Genomic DNA, 15934 nt, shown 5'->3' on the forward strand with positions numbered 1-15934 from the left:
TGGGTTTGAAAATTTTAGCAATATTTATCATCAAAGTGATATTTGCGTTACATGATTTCGATCTAAAACACATATCACCCAATGGTACCTATTTTAGATCAAAATTTGGGTACCACTTAAATACCAACATCAAGAAATAATTTTCAAGCAATCTAAAAACGGGTTCGGCACGCTGATATGAAACATATAAACTGACCAAGTTCGGCCAGTAACTATTTTACGAGCTATTACCAACTTACCTGGTGATATTTTATTTGCATCACTTTTCCATCAATAACGGGGGTATCAAATTTCGATTCAAATTACTATTTTTTGACACCATTTTTCATCATATGCAGTGTCATCACATTTGAATATCCAAAGGTAATTAAATGATATTTTGTACTTTTACACTACCTAATGCATTGAGTAATGCGGGTGACATTATTAATGCATCTCTCATAGTTAAAAATGATAGATTATGCTGCTTGGGAATAGAGACAAGGCTACGCATATTAAGTAATAGATATAAACACAGATACCGAGCAGGTTGGAACTTATTCGATCGCGAGACCATCACCACCGACAATTGCTTTCAAAATGAGACATTTTCCGAGACTAAAAATGATGATATCCACACATATTATTCCGAAGTTTATCAATGTTATTATTTCCAGTCCGTCCGACCACGCGAACATGCATAAATATTGATAACGATCGAACGCTGGGGGTGACGCGCATACAGAGTGATTGATTACACCACCACGCTATTTGCATATCAAGCTAAATTCAAAGCTTGCTAAAGAAAAACGCAAATACTAGTTCGCTAACTGATCTCTCATAATCTAAGGCCCTGTGGCGCAACGGAGAACGCGTCTGACTACGGATCAGAAGATTCCAGGTTCGAATCCTGGCAGGGTCGTTCCTTTTGTCCAGAGCTAATATTTTTCATTGCACAAATTAATATCAGTCATCACCTATATGCGCTTCTTTTAAACCCTTGTTATTAATTTTATATGCTTAAAACTAACAGCTTCGATAATCGTGTCTGAAAAATCTTATCATTTTCGTATACATTCTTTTTTAACAAAGAATTATTCTATCCCTGAGGACGGTGTAAGTGCCACTGACTTAAAATTTCAGCATCAGCCAAAAATCTGGCCACGGGATAATTTAAGGGAAAATCATATATAATCAGTTTGTTTTTTACATTGATTATATATCAGATACAGATCCCTTTCATATTTTTCGTGCTTAATGTGTCATGCGAAATGAGTAAGATAGAGAAAATCTGCGCCAAAAAATAAGTAATAAGAAAAGATGGGGTATGAACATCGAAAGTGATAGAAGGTCACCACAAATTTGCATTCCTACAACTCTCGCATTCGAGATAAAATCACTCACAGGTATCATTGATCATATTTTTTCCCATTCCCAGCATACCACGGTCCCTTAATTTCACCAAAATTTTGTATAAAAACTCTATATATTCGTAATTTAAAAAATTCCCTTGTTAAGTTGGATATTAGACACCGGCTCCCCACGCTTTCTAACTGAATTTTGAATTTTGGTAACAAAATCCTTATCCAAGCCCGGGACTAGCAATCACAAGCATAGAAAGAGTTTTATATGGAAGTTGTAACTAGTAAGAAAATTTGACACACATTTAAGTGGCGCCAAATTAAATCTCACTAAGAATTACCCTCAAGCCTGTCTATTCGTTACAATTACAAATTGAATAGTCAATGGCAGTAGTTATTTGTTCTATAAAGTCTTTTAATGAATGGTCTAAATGAATAACAAATCTGAAAAATAAAAAAGAACGGCAAGCAAATACGCCTGTTAAAGTTTTTTTCATTTTACATAACGTTTTATTCCTAGCCTTATCTAAATACCTACTATTCAGTTTTTGATGGACCAACAAGAGATGAGTACGATAAGACCACCGAATAACATTGAGAAACGCTTAATTTCTCCTCATCGTCGTTTTCCTCGGTGGGACCATCGCCTTGTGGGTGTTTTCCATGACGCTTTACAAGTTGAAAATTACGATAGAGCTCTAAAATGAAGTTAATAATGAACCAACGGAATAGATGAATGTGCACCAATGTAATGGAGAGTGGTTCAAAAAACGATATATATTGAATGAAAAAGAGCACTACATACGGAAATCCTCTGTACTGTGACGTGCAAATACGATACTTAATAACTTGATAGATATTAAGGAAAAATATAGCAGAAGATGGAGCAAAATAGCCATCTAATCTAGCAACATACTTTATCACCAATGTGTCCGCCATCTTGGAAAATTACGTCACCGATGCTAGCGCCGCTAGTGGTGATTTGAGTCGCCAATAGGAGTAATTGAAGGCGTATAGCAAAGTATAAAAATGCATGCTACATTCGCTTTTAATATTTAGCTATCGATATTCAACATGACACTAGTTCTGAGCACCTGAAATTAAAACTATAAATTACATCACACCAAGCAGCATTCATCTTATGACTCAAGAAAATACATTAACACCCTCTCGATCCAGGAAAGTACTCCCCACGAGAGGAGCGAAAAATCATTAAGTGCATGAGGTGGCGGACGTGACCGTTTCTCGCGGGCGCTAACTCAATTCAGGGGGGGGGGGCACAATAGAAGTCGTCGCTTGAATCTGGAAACGGGATCAAGACAAATTACGCGGTGCCTTCAAATTTCTCGGCCCGCGAGGGGGGGCGTGTCCAGTGAGGGGGGAGGCAAGAGGTGACGGCAGGGGGTGTGGGAGGGTGAACCAACGAGACCTGGCGCCTCTCTCACTTACTCGCCCGACTCGCGCACTCGACGCACACGAAAGGGCACGAATTGTCCGTCACGCTCCGTCTCCCTCCCCCACGAGACGAATTACCCCTCGCCCCTTCACCCCTTCGCTTGTTTGGCCCTTGCTGACCTCTGAGGCATCTCTCCCTCAACGGATATTACGCTCACTGAGGCGAACAGCAATGCCGAAATGAGGATATAAGAATCTGCTCGTAAACACAAGTAACATCCATCGAACAGGTGTGACGAAGGATGGAGGAGCTACATAAACGTTCGCGCCTATTTCCAAGGGAATTTTATAAAGTAGTGAGGGCGCATAGGCGATAATGGTCCTTTGCACGAATTAAAATACGAGTATGTACGCGATAAGGAGTCGTCCATTAATTACGTGAGGAGATTAATTACGTTCGATTTGGCTCGACCACTCCCTCTAACCTTACGTGAGATTGTTCAAAATGCGTATTTTTAGCGAAAATACGTTAATCATTGAGTGGATTTATTTAAAAAATCAATTTGTTAAATCATTTTAACTAAGATAAGTGAAGACTAGTATTTAAGATTACCCAATCTCGTAGTCTATAATCACATTTCACACTGTTTCTTGTGAAGAAAAAAATTACGTGATAGAATGTGGCCTAAAGCCAAGATTAATTTTCCGGATATTGCACCAACTTGGTTGCAGGTAAGTAATATTCACATTCGTAAATAGAGACACTAAAACCAGATGAAAAAAATGTAATTTAGATGATTTATCTTTACTGGGGCGGGTTAAGGAAATTTCAGAGTTGTCTGGCAAAAATTACTTAAAATATACAGTATAACGACATGGAATGATGAAGATAAACTCAGATTATGTGCGATGGTAATGTGAAATAGAGCTTTCTCAGGGAATGGTGGGAGGCTTTCTTTGCTTTGCCAGCGGGAATCTCACAGCTTAGCGTTCGCCAACTATATGATGCCCGACACGGGTGTTGATATCGAGGTAGAACGGTTACGATTGTCATCATTAAACCTTTCCGCGAGATTCGATAAAATTATTTGTAACTAGCTGACCCGACAGACTTCGTCCTGTCAAAAAATTTGTAATTTGGCAGTGTTTTGTTCCTACCTTTTTTATATTCTTTGCAAAAAATTATCCTGAACAGAACCGTCACCCTGGTAATAATTCGGTGTGAATTATTGGGATTATGCCTGAACGCCTCTAAGGCAGAATCCCCTCTAGCCGATGAGGCAACGGTGATTTGAGGAGACCCGAGAGCCGGCAGGCTCGAGACACTTTTCTTGCTCTTAGTCGACGCGCCTCGCTTAGGGGTGCGTCGGCATCCGAGCCCACTTGCCGATCGGGGAAACCGGGGCTCCCGGGGCGTATCCAGCGCCGACGGGATGCCTCCCCCAAGCGGTCGAACGTGGGTGACCGACTGAGGACGGCGTCGGGTCTCGGAATTGTCTGTAGACGACTTTGGTACCGAGCGGGGTGTTGTACTCGGTAGAGCAGCTGCCACGCTGCGATCTCTTGAGACTCAGCCCTAGCTTGGGGGATTCGTCTTGCTTTACTCGGCGAGAGCCCCGCTTTCGAAAATTTTTCAAAGTCCCTCCGTCGTCTCGGGTCCGGCTTCGGACTTTGAAAAATTTCGTCCGAATTCCGTCGTCCCAGGTCCGGACTCTGGACTGAAATTTTTCGGCACTTATTGTTAGATTTTTTTCGAAAATCGTCAAAAAATTTTTCTTCCCTTCGAGCGCCTGCAGATTCGTAGGTCTATTCCGTAGTATGATCGTACAGGTGCCGTAGCCTGATCCCGCCGTGGGTTGATCTTTTTTCGAGATCCGAAATTCCGTCGTCCCAGGTCCCGACTCTGGACTAAAAAATTTTTCGGCACTTTCCGTCGTCCCAGGTCCCAGGTGTGAAAAAGAAAAGGGCTGTTTTTAGGGTTTTCCCGGCAATTATTCGATTTTTTCTCGCCGTAAGAACCATCCTTGGACTTCAACGAACATTTAAAAAAAAGAATTGGCCAAATTGGTCCAGGCGTTGTTGAGTTATGCGCTTACCAACACATTTTGCGATTCATTTTTATATATAAGATATAGCGTTGGCTTGATTTCGGGATAAAATAAAAAAATGGCACGGACAGAAAAACGCTATTAATTATATAATACCACAGTATAATGCTGAATGACCATGGTTTATATAAAATACTACCAACAAAAAAAATGCTATATAAATTTTTCATACACTTCTATGTATTATAACTCCATAGAGTTCACTGTCTGAACGAAGAAAGATCTTTAATCGTTGAGAGTTGAGGGGTTGCAGTTAAGATACAGTCTTTTGAAAAGAAAGGGTACTTCCTAAAGCAATGTTCAAAAAGAAATTTAGGGAATATACGATAGATACGTATCGACTGGATTACCTAGTATAAAGTCGCCTTTAAACGATTAATGCATTCTAAATCAACACACAGGGAACTTAATTTGATGCTGAAGCAATTCTTTATCTCGCAATGCTTTACCAAATACCATAAAAACAAGTAAAAATAATAATACATAGCTGTTTTTCTGTTATTTACTTATATCCCATGGTGCACCATAATTGACAAAGGTATCAGTTTTAGAAACCACGATATGTAGTGCAAATAATACATAATGATAATAAGAAATAAATCATTCCGGTGCAATTCTCACAGCATGCAATTAGATTGATCAAGACTACGTCAATAACTGCAGTCAATATCTTTAAAAAGTGGTTAATATTATTCACTATTACGATATTTTTCAGTCAATTAAAGCTAAGAAAAGTAGTATGGAGCATCCAAATTTCCAACCCTATGTCATTTCCTATTTTTAACGTGATTTTATTGTTCGATGTGGAAACATTGCGTCGCAAATAAAACGGAAACCGCATTACTTTCGCGCGATTGCCATAGAAATTTCCCGTGAGTGACGAGGGATATTAACGCTACAGGAAACCAACATCCTCCGATCACTTCAGTGTCGCCTTCATCGGTGAAACCAAATGGAAACCGGCTTGAAAAGGAAACTGATAACATCCGGAATGACTCTTACATCCGATAAGAGGGTGAAAAATTAAGAACAATCCATTACTTATTCCTCATTCCACTTTTGATTAAGTTTTCGAAATTGCCTAGGTCACAAACCTTCATGATAGTGGAAACTTCAAAAAACATTCAAGCCTTATTATTGTCGAAATCATAGCTATTTGAATATTGACTATTTCCCCTAGTTCGCAGGTCGACCCGCTGTAGTGTTTTTTAATGTTGGTAACTTCATGACACATTTACTTACAAAATCAAAAACAGAGAATTTGTAAATCACTCCTATAGATTAAAGACATATATTTTTATGAGTACCCGTAATAGTGATCCCACACCTCCTACATGAATTTAAATTGAATGGCCCGACTACTTCCATTCATTACAGACGTCCGGTGCTTAATAATTTTATTTGTGTCACCGAGCACTCAAAGAAGGACCAATCAACCTTCAAATGAGCTCTGGCATCACAATTTCGTGACCGTAAAACCTACCCCACGCCTCCCTCTCTCGAACTAACTTCAGGCTAACGGTTGGTTAAAAACGCCACGCGGGCAGGTATAATCAATCTCGGAAATATTCGGCCAAGGGCACAATGAAGCGTCCAATGTGAAGTACTTAGCATTGCGTACGTGCTTTTGATAAATGTGTGCGGCGAGGATAAAAGGGGAGGAAGATGTATGGGGACATGGATCCCTCGTTAGTAACAGGTCAAGAGTGGATTCCACTTGCATATATTAAGTGACCGGCAGGCTCGCATTCCCTCCTTCACCTTCTATCCCTTACTAATGTATCCACGCATTCCCATTCCTCATGCTCTTACGAGCATCACGAAGCTTTTGAGCTCATCTTCCAAACATTCTCTCCCGTGCCCAGACACCTGATTCCTGTCATAGCTAGCACTCGCGTCAGCTCTCACAGGGGATGACCTTCTCGTGGCAGCAACATAGGGTTGAGGTTGAAGGCACCTGTGGTCCAAGGATCTTTGTGAGTAGGGCAATACGTCAATTTTTCATCTTCAAAAGCTTCGACTTGGAGGTTAAATACATAGGAAAATAGGCAGGCACGAAGCCAGGGGGGGACTTTGGGAGCTCCAGCAGCTCCCACCCCCCGTAATATTTTCCCCTTGTGTCAACTGCCCACCATTCGTCTCTTTAGCACACATCTACCCTAGGGCCTGTGTCCTACTCATCCTCTGTCTTACTCTCAAATATTCAAATTTGTTGACTGATATCGCGGCTGCATATACAAAAAATTTACTCAAAATCAGATAGTAGCAGCTGCTGCCGCCAGGGCCCCACGGCATAAAACTTGTCATAAACTCAGGGGGATTTCGAACCTATGAAGACCAAGCGATAATAATTTTGGCAATTTCGGTGAAAAACCATCGATGACCAAAAATTTCAGCATCACGAAGACGAGATTTATAAATTATTGAATGCAATTTATGATTTTCCGATGCGCGGGAATTGGGAAATACATTACCAGTACAGCTAGACCGCATACCAACCACGCCATCCACATATCTAAATTTCTGGCTGCGTACCTAACACAGACCTAGAAAGTCATGGGTGAACATGCATCGATGACGTAGGATGGTCAACAGAAATATTTCACTGTGCAAGGACGCAAGAACTCGGTCCCGATTTTCATGGAACCTTTTACATAGTGATTTAAAAGGCGAAGCAACAAACATATAATGGAAGATACAACGTGAGGCTATTGTTTAAGGCACTCACGGAGAAGGTCTGATGGGAGAGAATGAAGTAGGTTCAAAATCTTCCCTTCCAACAAGTGGGACAACATCCTCGTGAGTAGGGCAATACGTCGATTTTTCAACCTCACAAGCTTGAGGTTCGATCTGGACGTTCAATGGATAGGAGAATAGCCGCTAGGGGAGTCATGGGTGTACATGAAGAGTCGGGTGAATGAGGTCAAACAATCTCTCAATACGCTAGCGGGTAATTTTTTCTTTCTCCTCCACACAACTAACCCCTTTTAATCTCCCTAACCACAGCTACCAAAAGTTCCTAGGTGTCCACTTTGCCTTTCCACTTGATTGTCAATAGTTCCCTACAGCAAAAACTTTACACAGCTTCATTCTCACAATACGAGTAAGACTTCATAAGCCAATAATTTTCGATGGAATAGCATGAAAAAATTTAAATTCAAACATTCCCCTTGATAATAATTCATTTTTCAAATACCGCTAGAAACATTACCAATCACCGAGATGAACACAAAAGGTTGAAACGACAAATAAACTTAAAAAAATAATTTCCTCAACACAAAATTCTGAATGAGATTACCTACACTGACTACTTTTGAAAATGTTTTCCTGTTGTTATAGAAATCTATAATTCGTGGCTCAAATATATCGCTGTACACTAAAGACGAAGAAGTTCTTTTCGTTTTCTTAGGAATACAGCCGATTAAATCGATGTTTATTAAACCTTTCAGGAGACTTCATCAGAATATGCTCAACTTCTTTTACGGGAGAATGCCTTCATGAATACATTGCTCAAAATGCATCTATGGATTCTGATCAATACAAATATTCCGCATCGCTACTTGCTATTTTTATGACAACATTTTCACTACAAATCCAGACGCTACAGGGGTTGACCTGAAGACGACACCATGGTGAGAGGTTTATCTGCTCAAATAAAAAAAGCAAAATTAGGAGTAATATCTGGATTCGGAACTAATGCATTACTAATTTTATTGCAGGAATTTCCCATTTGAATTGAGGAAAGACGTAAATTTCACTTATCACCTACTCATAATTTTTTTTCTTGTGTGATTCCGAAACTGGACTGATGTTCAAAAATGCCTAAATCGTCCGCGCTTTCAGCTGTTATCGCAACTTGATGAACGAAACTAACCACACATTTAGGCTTTAAAGGATCCACAATCATGTAGCATACGCTGAGCCACCGATCTACCGACTATCGGCAAGATTCTGGCGACGAATGTACATTCTAGATGGAAATCTATGTTCAAAGTATAGAGCAAAGTACTAATTAAAGTAAAACCAAAAGGGAAGAAGAGAAGCCATCATGAGAATCTTAAGGTTAGCTTGCCCACTTGCTGACAATGCAAGATTCATGAAGCACAAAGACCTGCTTCGTGTGGTCCTGGAGTGTTCTACCTCAAAAGAAAATCCGGCTCCACTCAAACGAAACTGCTGCTGACATGCTGGCTCAAAAGAAAGCGATGTGATTAGCGAAACAATAAATATCCTTTAATTGTCCTTTATGATGCTCAAGCAACTCTCATGCTAATTTGGCCGGATAATTACGAAAATTTTCTATACTTTGCGCAAAAACGCTATAACTGGATCGATAATATAACCTCGTGCGTAGTACCGTATTACGTTGGTTCATATATTGCCCCACCTAGACGATTGCTTCCAATGACGCACTTTATTTGCCCTTGACATGAATATTACGGCTTGATTTTGATAGTGTCGTGGACATCTTCCAATTGACGTTACTGATGCACAATCGACGTTGATGCATCCTCGACGTAGGATTGACAACTGAAATATTTCGTCGAGCAAGGACGTATGGACTCGGTTCCAATGCTCACGGGACTATGCTCAGAATGTACGGCTTGCAAAGAGAGAAAACTATGTTTAAAGATACCAACGCTGAATAAATAAAGCTACAATAAACCTGGAAGGAAATTTAACCAGTAGTAACAAGCAAACAAGGAACAGAAAACGCTTAAAATTTATTAAATCCAAAATTAAACCACTTCAGATGGTATAAGGCATATAAAATTGGGGAGAAGATTGTAGATATGAACCTAGGGAAACTTGGAGGCTGCGTAATTAGCAAAGATTACAGGAAGTAGGATCGCGGTAGGTTCAGGACGATATGAATCGTATCACTTTAGCCCCTAAAGCATGCCTTTAGAACAATATTTCTGAAAGCGTACTTTATAATCAACGCCCACATGGGCAAAGATTACTTTCCACATCATATTCGTACTGCATATAAGGAAAAAAAGGAGAAACTAGGAGATCGAATCTATTAGGAAAATTGCGGGTTTTCTGAGACATTCTGAATCTGTCTGTTCTACCGTCTATCTCTATTATTTTATTGATTTGATCTGATCTTCCGTGGTGTTGGGGTTCGTAAGATATGGCTAACTTCGTTAGTAAATACCCTGCTCTTGAGTTTTCTAAAAGGTTTCGTCTATTTTTCAGTCTACGGTCTGACAGAGATTCCCATCCTAGTTTACCTAAGAGGTCAGTTAAACTAACAAGACTAAACGATAGATTTGAGCGCATCAACAATACGATTGAGCTATCTCAGCCATTTTGAGATTGTGTACGAAGAATAGGGATTTGGTATTTGTTTTGAATCGCTATCCTATCACTATCCTTGCGCTTCACAACGGTTAAGATTTTCCCGTAAAAAGTGACGCACGAGTACAGTATTTAATAAAAAACGAGAAAATTTTTAAGGGCATTAGGGAACTATCTTTCCCACTGCAGCCCCTCATCATGGGCCCAAAGTTCAAATCCTCAAGGTGGCATAGAGTTTGCATCCCCATAAAAATCCCATAATGTTACTATCCCCACTTGAGAGTTGAGAGGAGGATTATTTCACTATAGGAGCCATATCATCGCAGAGGATATAAACCCTTCTTCCCTGAAGCTGCTTTTCTTTAAGCACACCTCTCAAGCGCTAATGATGGTTATCAGTCAACCTTACCTACATACTCAATTAATCCCACTAATTCGTTGTATCATCCAGTAACAGCGACAGACAACAGTTATTTTGCATACGCAAAGTACCTTAATAAGAGGTAGCATTTCCAAAAATCATAATTCCATTTCCAATTTCCACTCGCAACCGTTTTCGTTATTTTCAGAGAGTTTGACGAGGGGTGAGTTTTTCCAATTCCGCAGTTTAAAGTCAAATTTTTATAGATTTATTTAGCATACACATTTATTTGGCTATGATAAGCAGCAATAAAGCATTCATTAATAACTATGCTCGTGAACTTGTCGTTCCACGAATTCTATTAGCAGATACATAAATAATACTTTCATGCGAATGATTTGTGAATGTCACAGGAACAGTAATGAAAAGTCAATGGGTAAGGAATCAATAAATACGGAACCCATCCCGACGAAAGACCAATTCCCAGTGCCAATGGGCACGGTAATAATGAATTAAAAGAAGAAGAATCAACGAAGAATGAAGCCTTTCCGGCGAAAGACCAAATTTTCAAGTAGGAGTAGAAGAAATAAAAGCTTGGCTATTTTCACGTGGTAATTTATTGTGATCGACCATAGTTTCGTCACTGCAGTAACGAAACTATGATCGGTCACAATAAATTACTATGTGGAAATAGACAAGCTTTTATTTATTCGATTGATACGATAAAGGATTTCCTCAATATTACTCCCGCTACAATGTTAATTACAAATTTTCAAGCTTTAGTACAGTTTACCGATCGAATACGTATACTAACTCCCTTTTTCGCGGTAGGAGTCTTCAAACTCCCCATGCCATACGTCTCCATGGTGGTTGGCGAGATGAAATGCCATCGGACGAGCAGAGGTTTAAAGAACTGCGCCCCTATTGTGCATTCATCCACGCTTGCTCGCCTTCGGCAGTCCACTCGGCTCCTTTGGCCCGACCAGAGGTTTTTCCCCCTAGGATCCTCCTTATCCCCCTCCACTTCATCTTCTCCAAGCATCCCTCACGATGCTTTTCATAACGAATCGATTGTATCCCGTGATTGGAGGAGCAGCTTTGAGAGAGTCGATTGGAGGCCGGAGCAAGGGGTTGTATGTACAACCCGCGAGCAAGGGCACGAGGAGTATGAGATGGGGTAACGGCAGAGATGCGGGACCAGAAACGGGTCCACTACATCAACATACTAAGCGCAGGAAGGAGCGACTCCTCTTGGAGAATGGGGTGCGATGCCCAGACATAACAAATCGAGTGAGGGCAAACGGATTCTCAAAGATCGTAGAACCGCGTTGGGTCTACATGTGCGTAACAAAAGTGGAGCGCCCACAACTGTTTTCGTTGCGTTTATGTCTTCTTAGACTGACCTTTTAAGTAAACATCAGTTAGTTGGTTGGTAAAAACTCGTAGAAGGAATATTAAATTGCATTGCATATGTTCAAATTATAATTGCGTTTCGTTTTAAGTAATGCCTGTAATCACTATACGTTTATTAATTTAATACAAAAACCAATTACTGTTCGGCATGTGAGTATTTTCAGGGAATATACCCAGTGAAAATATTAATTAACTAACAAACCAAAAAACACTTGATTAGCAGGGCTGAAAATTACTTGAAAAATACTTATAATCTTTAATCTTAGTTAGCTACTTATATTATTTTCGTTACCTGAAATGATAAAAAAATCTATAAGACCAGACACTTTTTTTATCGTCAATCACAGCATAATGAGATCGAAAAGTGGCGAAAAAAAGAATCCCATATGCAAGAGCAAATGCAGATAAGATATGGAAAAATAAACGCAAATGCCGTATCATAAACAGTTTTGCTCCACGTTCAAGCGCGGGAAGGTCAATAGCACAGGGGAACCCAAGCGCTGGAAAGACCCGAGAGAGACGAAGGAAGGCCGATAGGGAGGGACATGTACGGAAGCAAATGAATGAGGAGAAGGAAAATTACATCCTCCCCTCTTTACCAGTACTACTACGCTCCTTCCCCTTCCACCGCTCAACTTCCGCAGCGAGCGGAATAAAATACAAGAATCGACTCACACAACGTTATACGGTCAAGCCTCGTCACCACGAATCTTATGAGTGGAAGCCTTTATGTAAAATGGGCGCATGTTCTGTGGATGGAGAGAAAAAAATGAACCGGGGATGAGTGTGGGGAATAGAGGAGGAGAGAATGGGATACACGACGAGAACAAAAAAAAACAAAGAGATGGGGTTGAGGGAAAGATTTAACCTAGCGCCGACGAAGAGGGTGGGTGGGATGAACCATGGAGGGAGGTGTTTGGGAATTGGAAGAAGGGGGGAGAGGGGACTCGAGTAAGGAGACGAAAGATCAGCGGCTCCTGAGAGAGGAAACTTCCTCATGTCCAGTAAGAAATCGCCTGGAGAGAAATTTATAGGTCTGCCACCAACGTCTCCCCCGTTTACACTGTTTGTTTGTGCGTCTGCGGGATCGTGCAATCCGTTTTTCAACGAAAGGCGACCGAGCAAGGATGAAAAAGAGGAGTCAATTCATGAGCACCAACAAATCGTTTGACGAACTCTCGATTGACGCAATCATGCATTCATAATATTGCAACCTCGTACCAATCAATTTGATATACCCCACTAACGTGGATCTTTTTTATGCCTTTAATAAACATTTTCATACTACCAATGCGAACAATCCCACAATTATATTTCACAGGGCCCATATAAACTTCAGCGGTTTGCATTTAGCGAGTCTTCCAAACATGCTTTAATGGCAAAAAAAAAGTCCCGAAAACGTCATCATTTCAGGAATTACGAGACTCATCACCATAAAATTTCCTCATAAAAGTATTTCAATAAAACAGTTTACATAATGAGGAGTTTAACTTTTTATTCTTTCGAATTTGAGTGAACGCAAAATCTCAAAAACTACACTGCTAACTACCACTGAGAAAACTCAGATTTTTTTCATTTTCTTTTCCCCAAGGCAAATGTTGACAAAACATTCCTCTCTTATCCTTTCTCCAATCTTTAGTACCCATTGTATAAGAAAACACTCTGTCTTTTACGACATAAAAGCCAAAGTTGTCATTCGCTACCGCCAAATAGCCAACCACCTAAGCCATTAATCCTCTTGTACTGAATTATTCGAATTGAGTCTATATGTATGCAACAAACTGCTACACGTGATTCTAGCACTTTCTCGGATAATTCAATGAACACTTCATAAATTAATGCTCGCAGTTGCAGTAAAGCGTGTTCAATGTTGAGCTTCAGAGCGTTTGAAAGGATTACACATGTAAGAAAAACACGCGCTTGATGACTTATCTTGAAGCTTCCACCGGCAAAGAAAACAGAAATAAGTTATTTAATAATAAGTTGGACTCTGAATCTACAATTTTTTTAAATTCCAACATCGATTTTGCGTATAATTAATTATTACAAAGCTCTAAAGATAAAGCACAACTCTCGCTCAGTGAATTAGTAAATAACTGTGCAAAAAAAAGAGAAGATAACAAAAGAAATATAATAAATTTGCCAATTGCAATGAAAAAAAAATTTATATTAAAACAGAAAAATACAAAACAATAGAAAATTGCAAAAAATACCATTCTGCTAGTAATTTTTATAAGTAAAATGTCTTCATCAATGTTCCCACTATTAATGCATATGTTTCAGCTACCACAAACAACACACTACTCTCACAACGCAAACAAATGCGCTCCAAAAGTTTTATGTTTTTAACTGGTTGATTGTGGTGAACACGCCGGCGCGGCGGCGCGCCAAATGGCATTCTATCGCTCAATCGGACTTTTTAGCGACGAAATAAATACTTAAAAATAAAGTTATCTTCCTGAAAATTTCATGGAGATTAGGGTAGTCCATTTAGATATTTTCTGCCTCTCAAAACCGAAATTTTAAAAAGTGTATTCTTATATAAAAATGTTCACACTAGAGGCATTGGCACATTTTGTCAAACAATCCATCAAGAAAAACGACGAAATACTACCGCTTAAGTAAGAGTAATGCGTCCTCTTAAGGTCGAAAGGAATGAACGAGAGACTTTAGGTCGCGGCTACCCTTGTCGTCCCAGGTCCTTCCGCAACCATCCACTCATCATGAAAGCCTTCACGCCTCGTTCTAGATTCCCTCTTAAGGTCACCGACAAAAAATAACACGGAGTGTTATTCCTTCTAGGAGATTATTTTTTTGTCCCAGCTAGCCACTCCAACGGTGTCCATTGAAAGGGGAAGGAAAGAATATTTCCCCGAATTTATCGCCCTCCTAGATCAAGAGAGCCGCGGAGAAAAGTGTATAGTAAGAAGATTATACAAAAAAAATAAAATAAGAGGGGAATGGGATAGCTCTTGAGGTCTTCGGGCGCGTATGAGTGCGTGCGTGAATGGCGTGTGTTTTATTTCGGGATAGCTTCCGTTTGATACGCACCGACACAGGATGGTCATTCCATTTCGAGATTTATCTCTCACACTTATCGCTTGTACCATGGCAAATTAAAGCGCTCGTGAAAAAGAAGACGATTCGACAAGAGCTTGGCTTGGACACCGAGATCCACATTAAGTCTGCACGTATCTTGTGTCCTTCCAGCTAGGCGCCCAAAAGTTGAATTGACTGTTTCAAAAAAAGCTGACTGCCAAAAGTGGAATTGAAGGTATGAAAGCCTAACGTCGCGACGGGTCTGAACTTCAAATTTGGCAAAAATCTGGAATTTCGGTACTTCTTTTCTACCTCACCGAAGCCCCACAGTGACATCCACAGCACTAGATTCTCATCTTTTTTCTCTTATTGCATTAAATCTTTGTTTATTTGAAAAGTAAAAGATATATTACCTTAAAAAGTAATCATTTCGGGCATAACTGGCTTCTAATTCATCAACGAATAATGTAAAAATACTTCTTTTCCCCAAATTCTGAAGCTAAAGCAGCTGAAATAATTCAAATACCATTCATTCTCAATGACGTAATAATGAAGCGGAACAGCAAAACATTTCTGAGAAATAAATACTTATGACCACTAACCTCGCACCAGTTGAAATAGCCCCAATTTTAACCCCTTTTGTGACTAAACTACTTATGAAATATCGCCTTATTTATTTCCTTTTCTTTCGATTGTCACGTCGGATATGATATCCATTCCCACTATGATTCACAAGTAAATAAGTGGCCACAAAAAAGAGCAAATTAAATTTTTTTCCTCCTCCTATACAAATACCAAAAGAAAACTGAAAGAGAAATCGTAAAAACTCACGAAGTCGACCCTGAAACCCTACAGTTCTATTGTTCGACAGTGATCCTATTATTACTTTTTAAAGTAAGCATTATACACATTAGCCCACGAATTTCCAGTCATAGTGAATATTTTACGACAACTGTATACACATTCTGCCATTC

At 39.8% G+C, this 15934-nt stretch overlaps 1 protein-coding gene and 1 non-coding gene across 2 annotated transcripts in view; one reads left to right on the forward strand and one right to left on the reverse strand.

Annotated features, from left to right (window-relative positions):
* Positions 1–15934, reverse strand: part of LOC124157357 (phospholipid phosphatase 1-like) — a 177813-nt gene that overhangs the window by 103865 nt on the left and 58014 nt on the right. The gene's annotated exons all lie outside the window — the stretch shown is intronic.
* Trnar-acg lies at positions 829–901 on the forward strand. Its single transcript has one exon. It is a non-coding gene; the product is annotated as a tRNA-Arg (tRNA).

Source organism: Ischnura elegans, chromosome 4 (genome assembly GCF_921293095.1).
Source record: "Ischnura elegans chromosome 4, ioIscEleg1.1, whole genome shotgun sequence".
In the NCBI taxonomy this organism is placed as follows: Eukaryota; Metazoa; Arthropoda; class Insecta; order Odonata; family Coenagrionidae; genus Ischnura; species Ischnura elegans.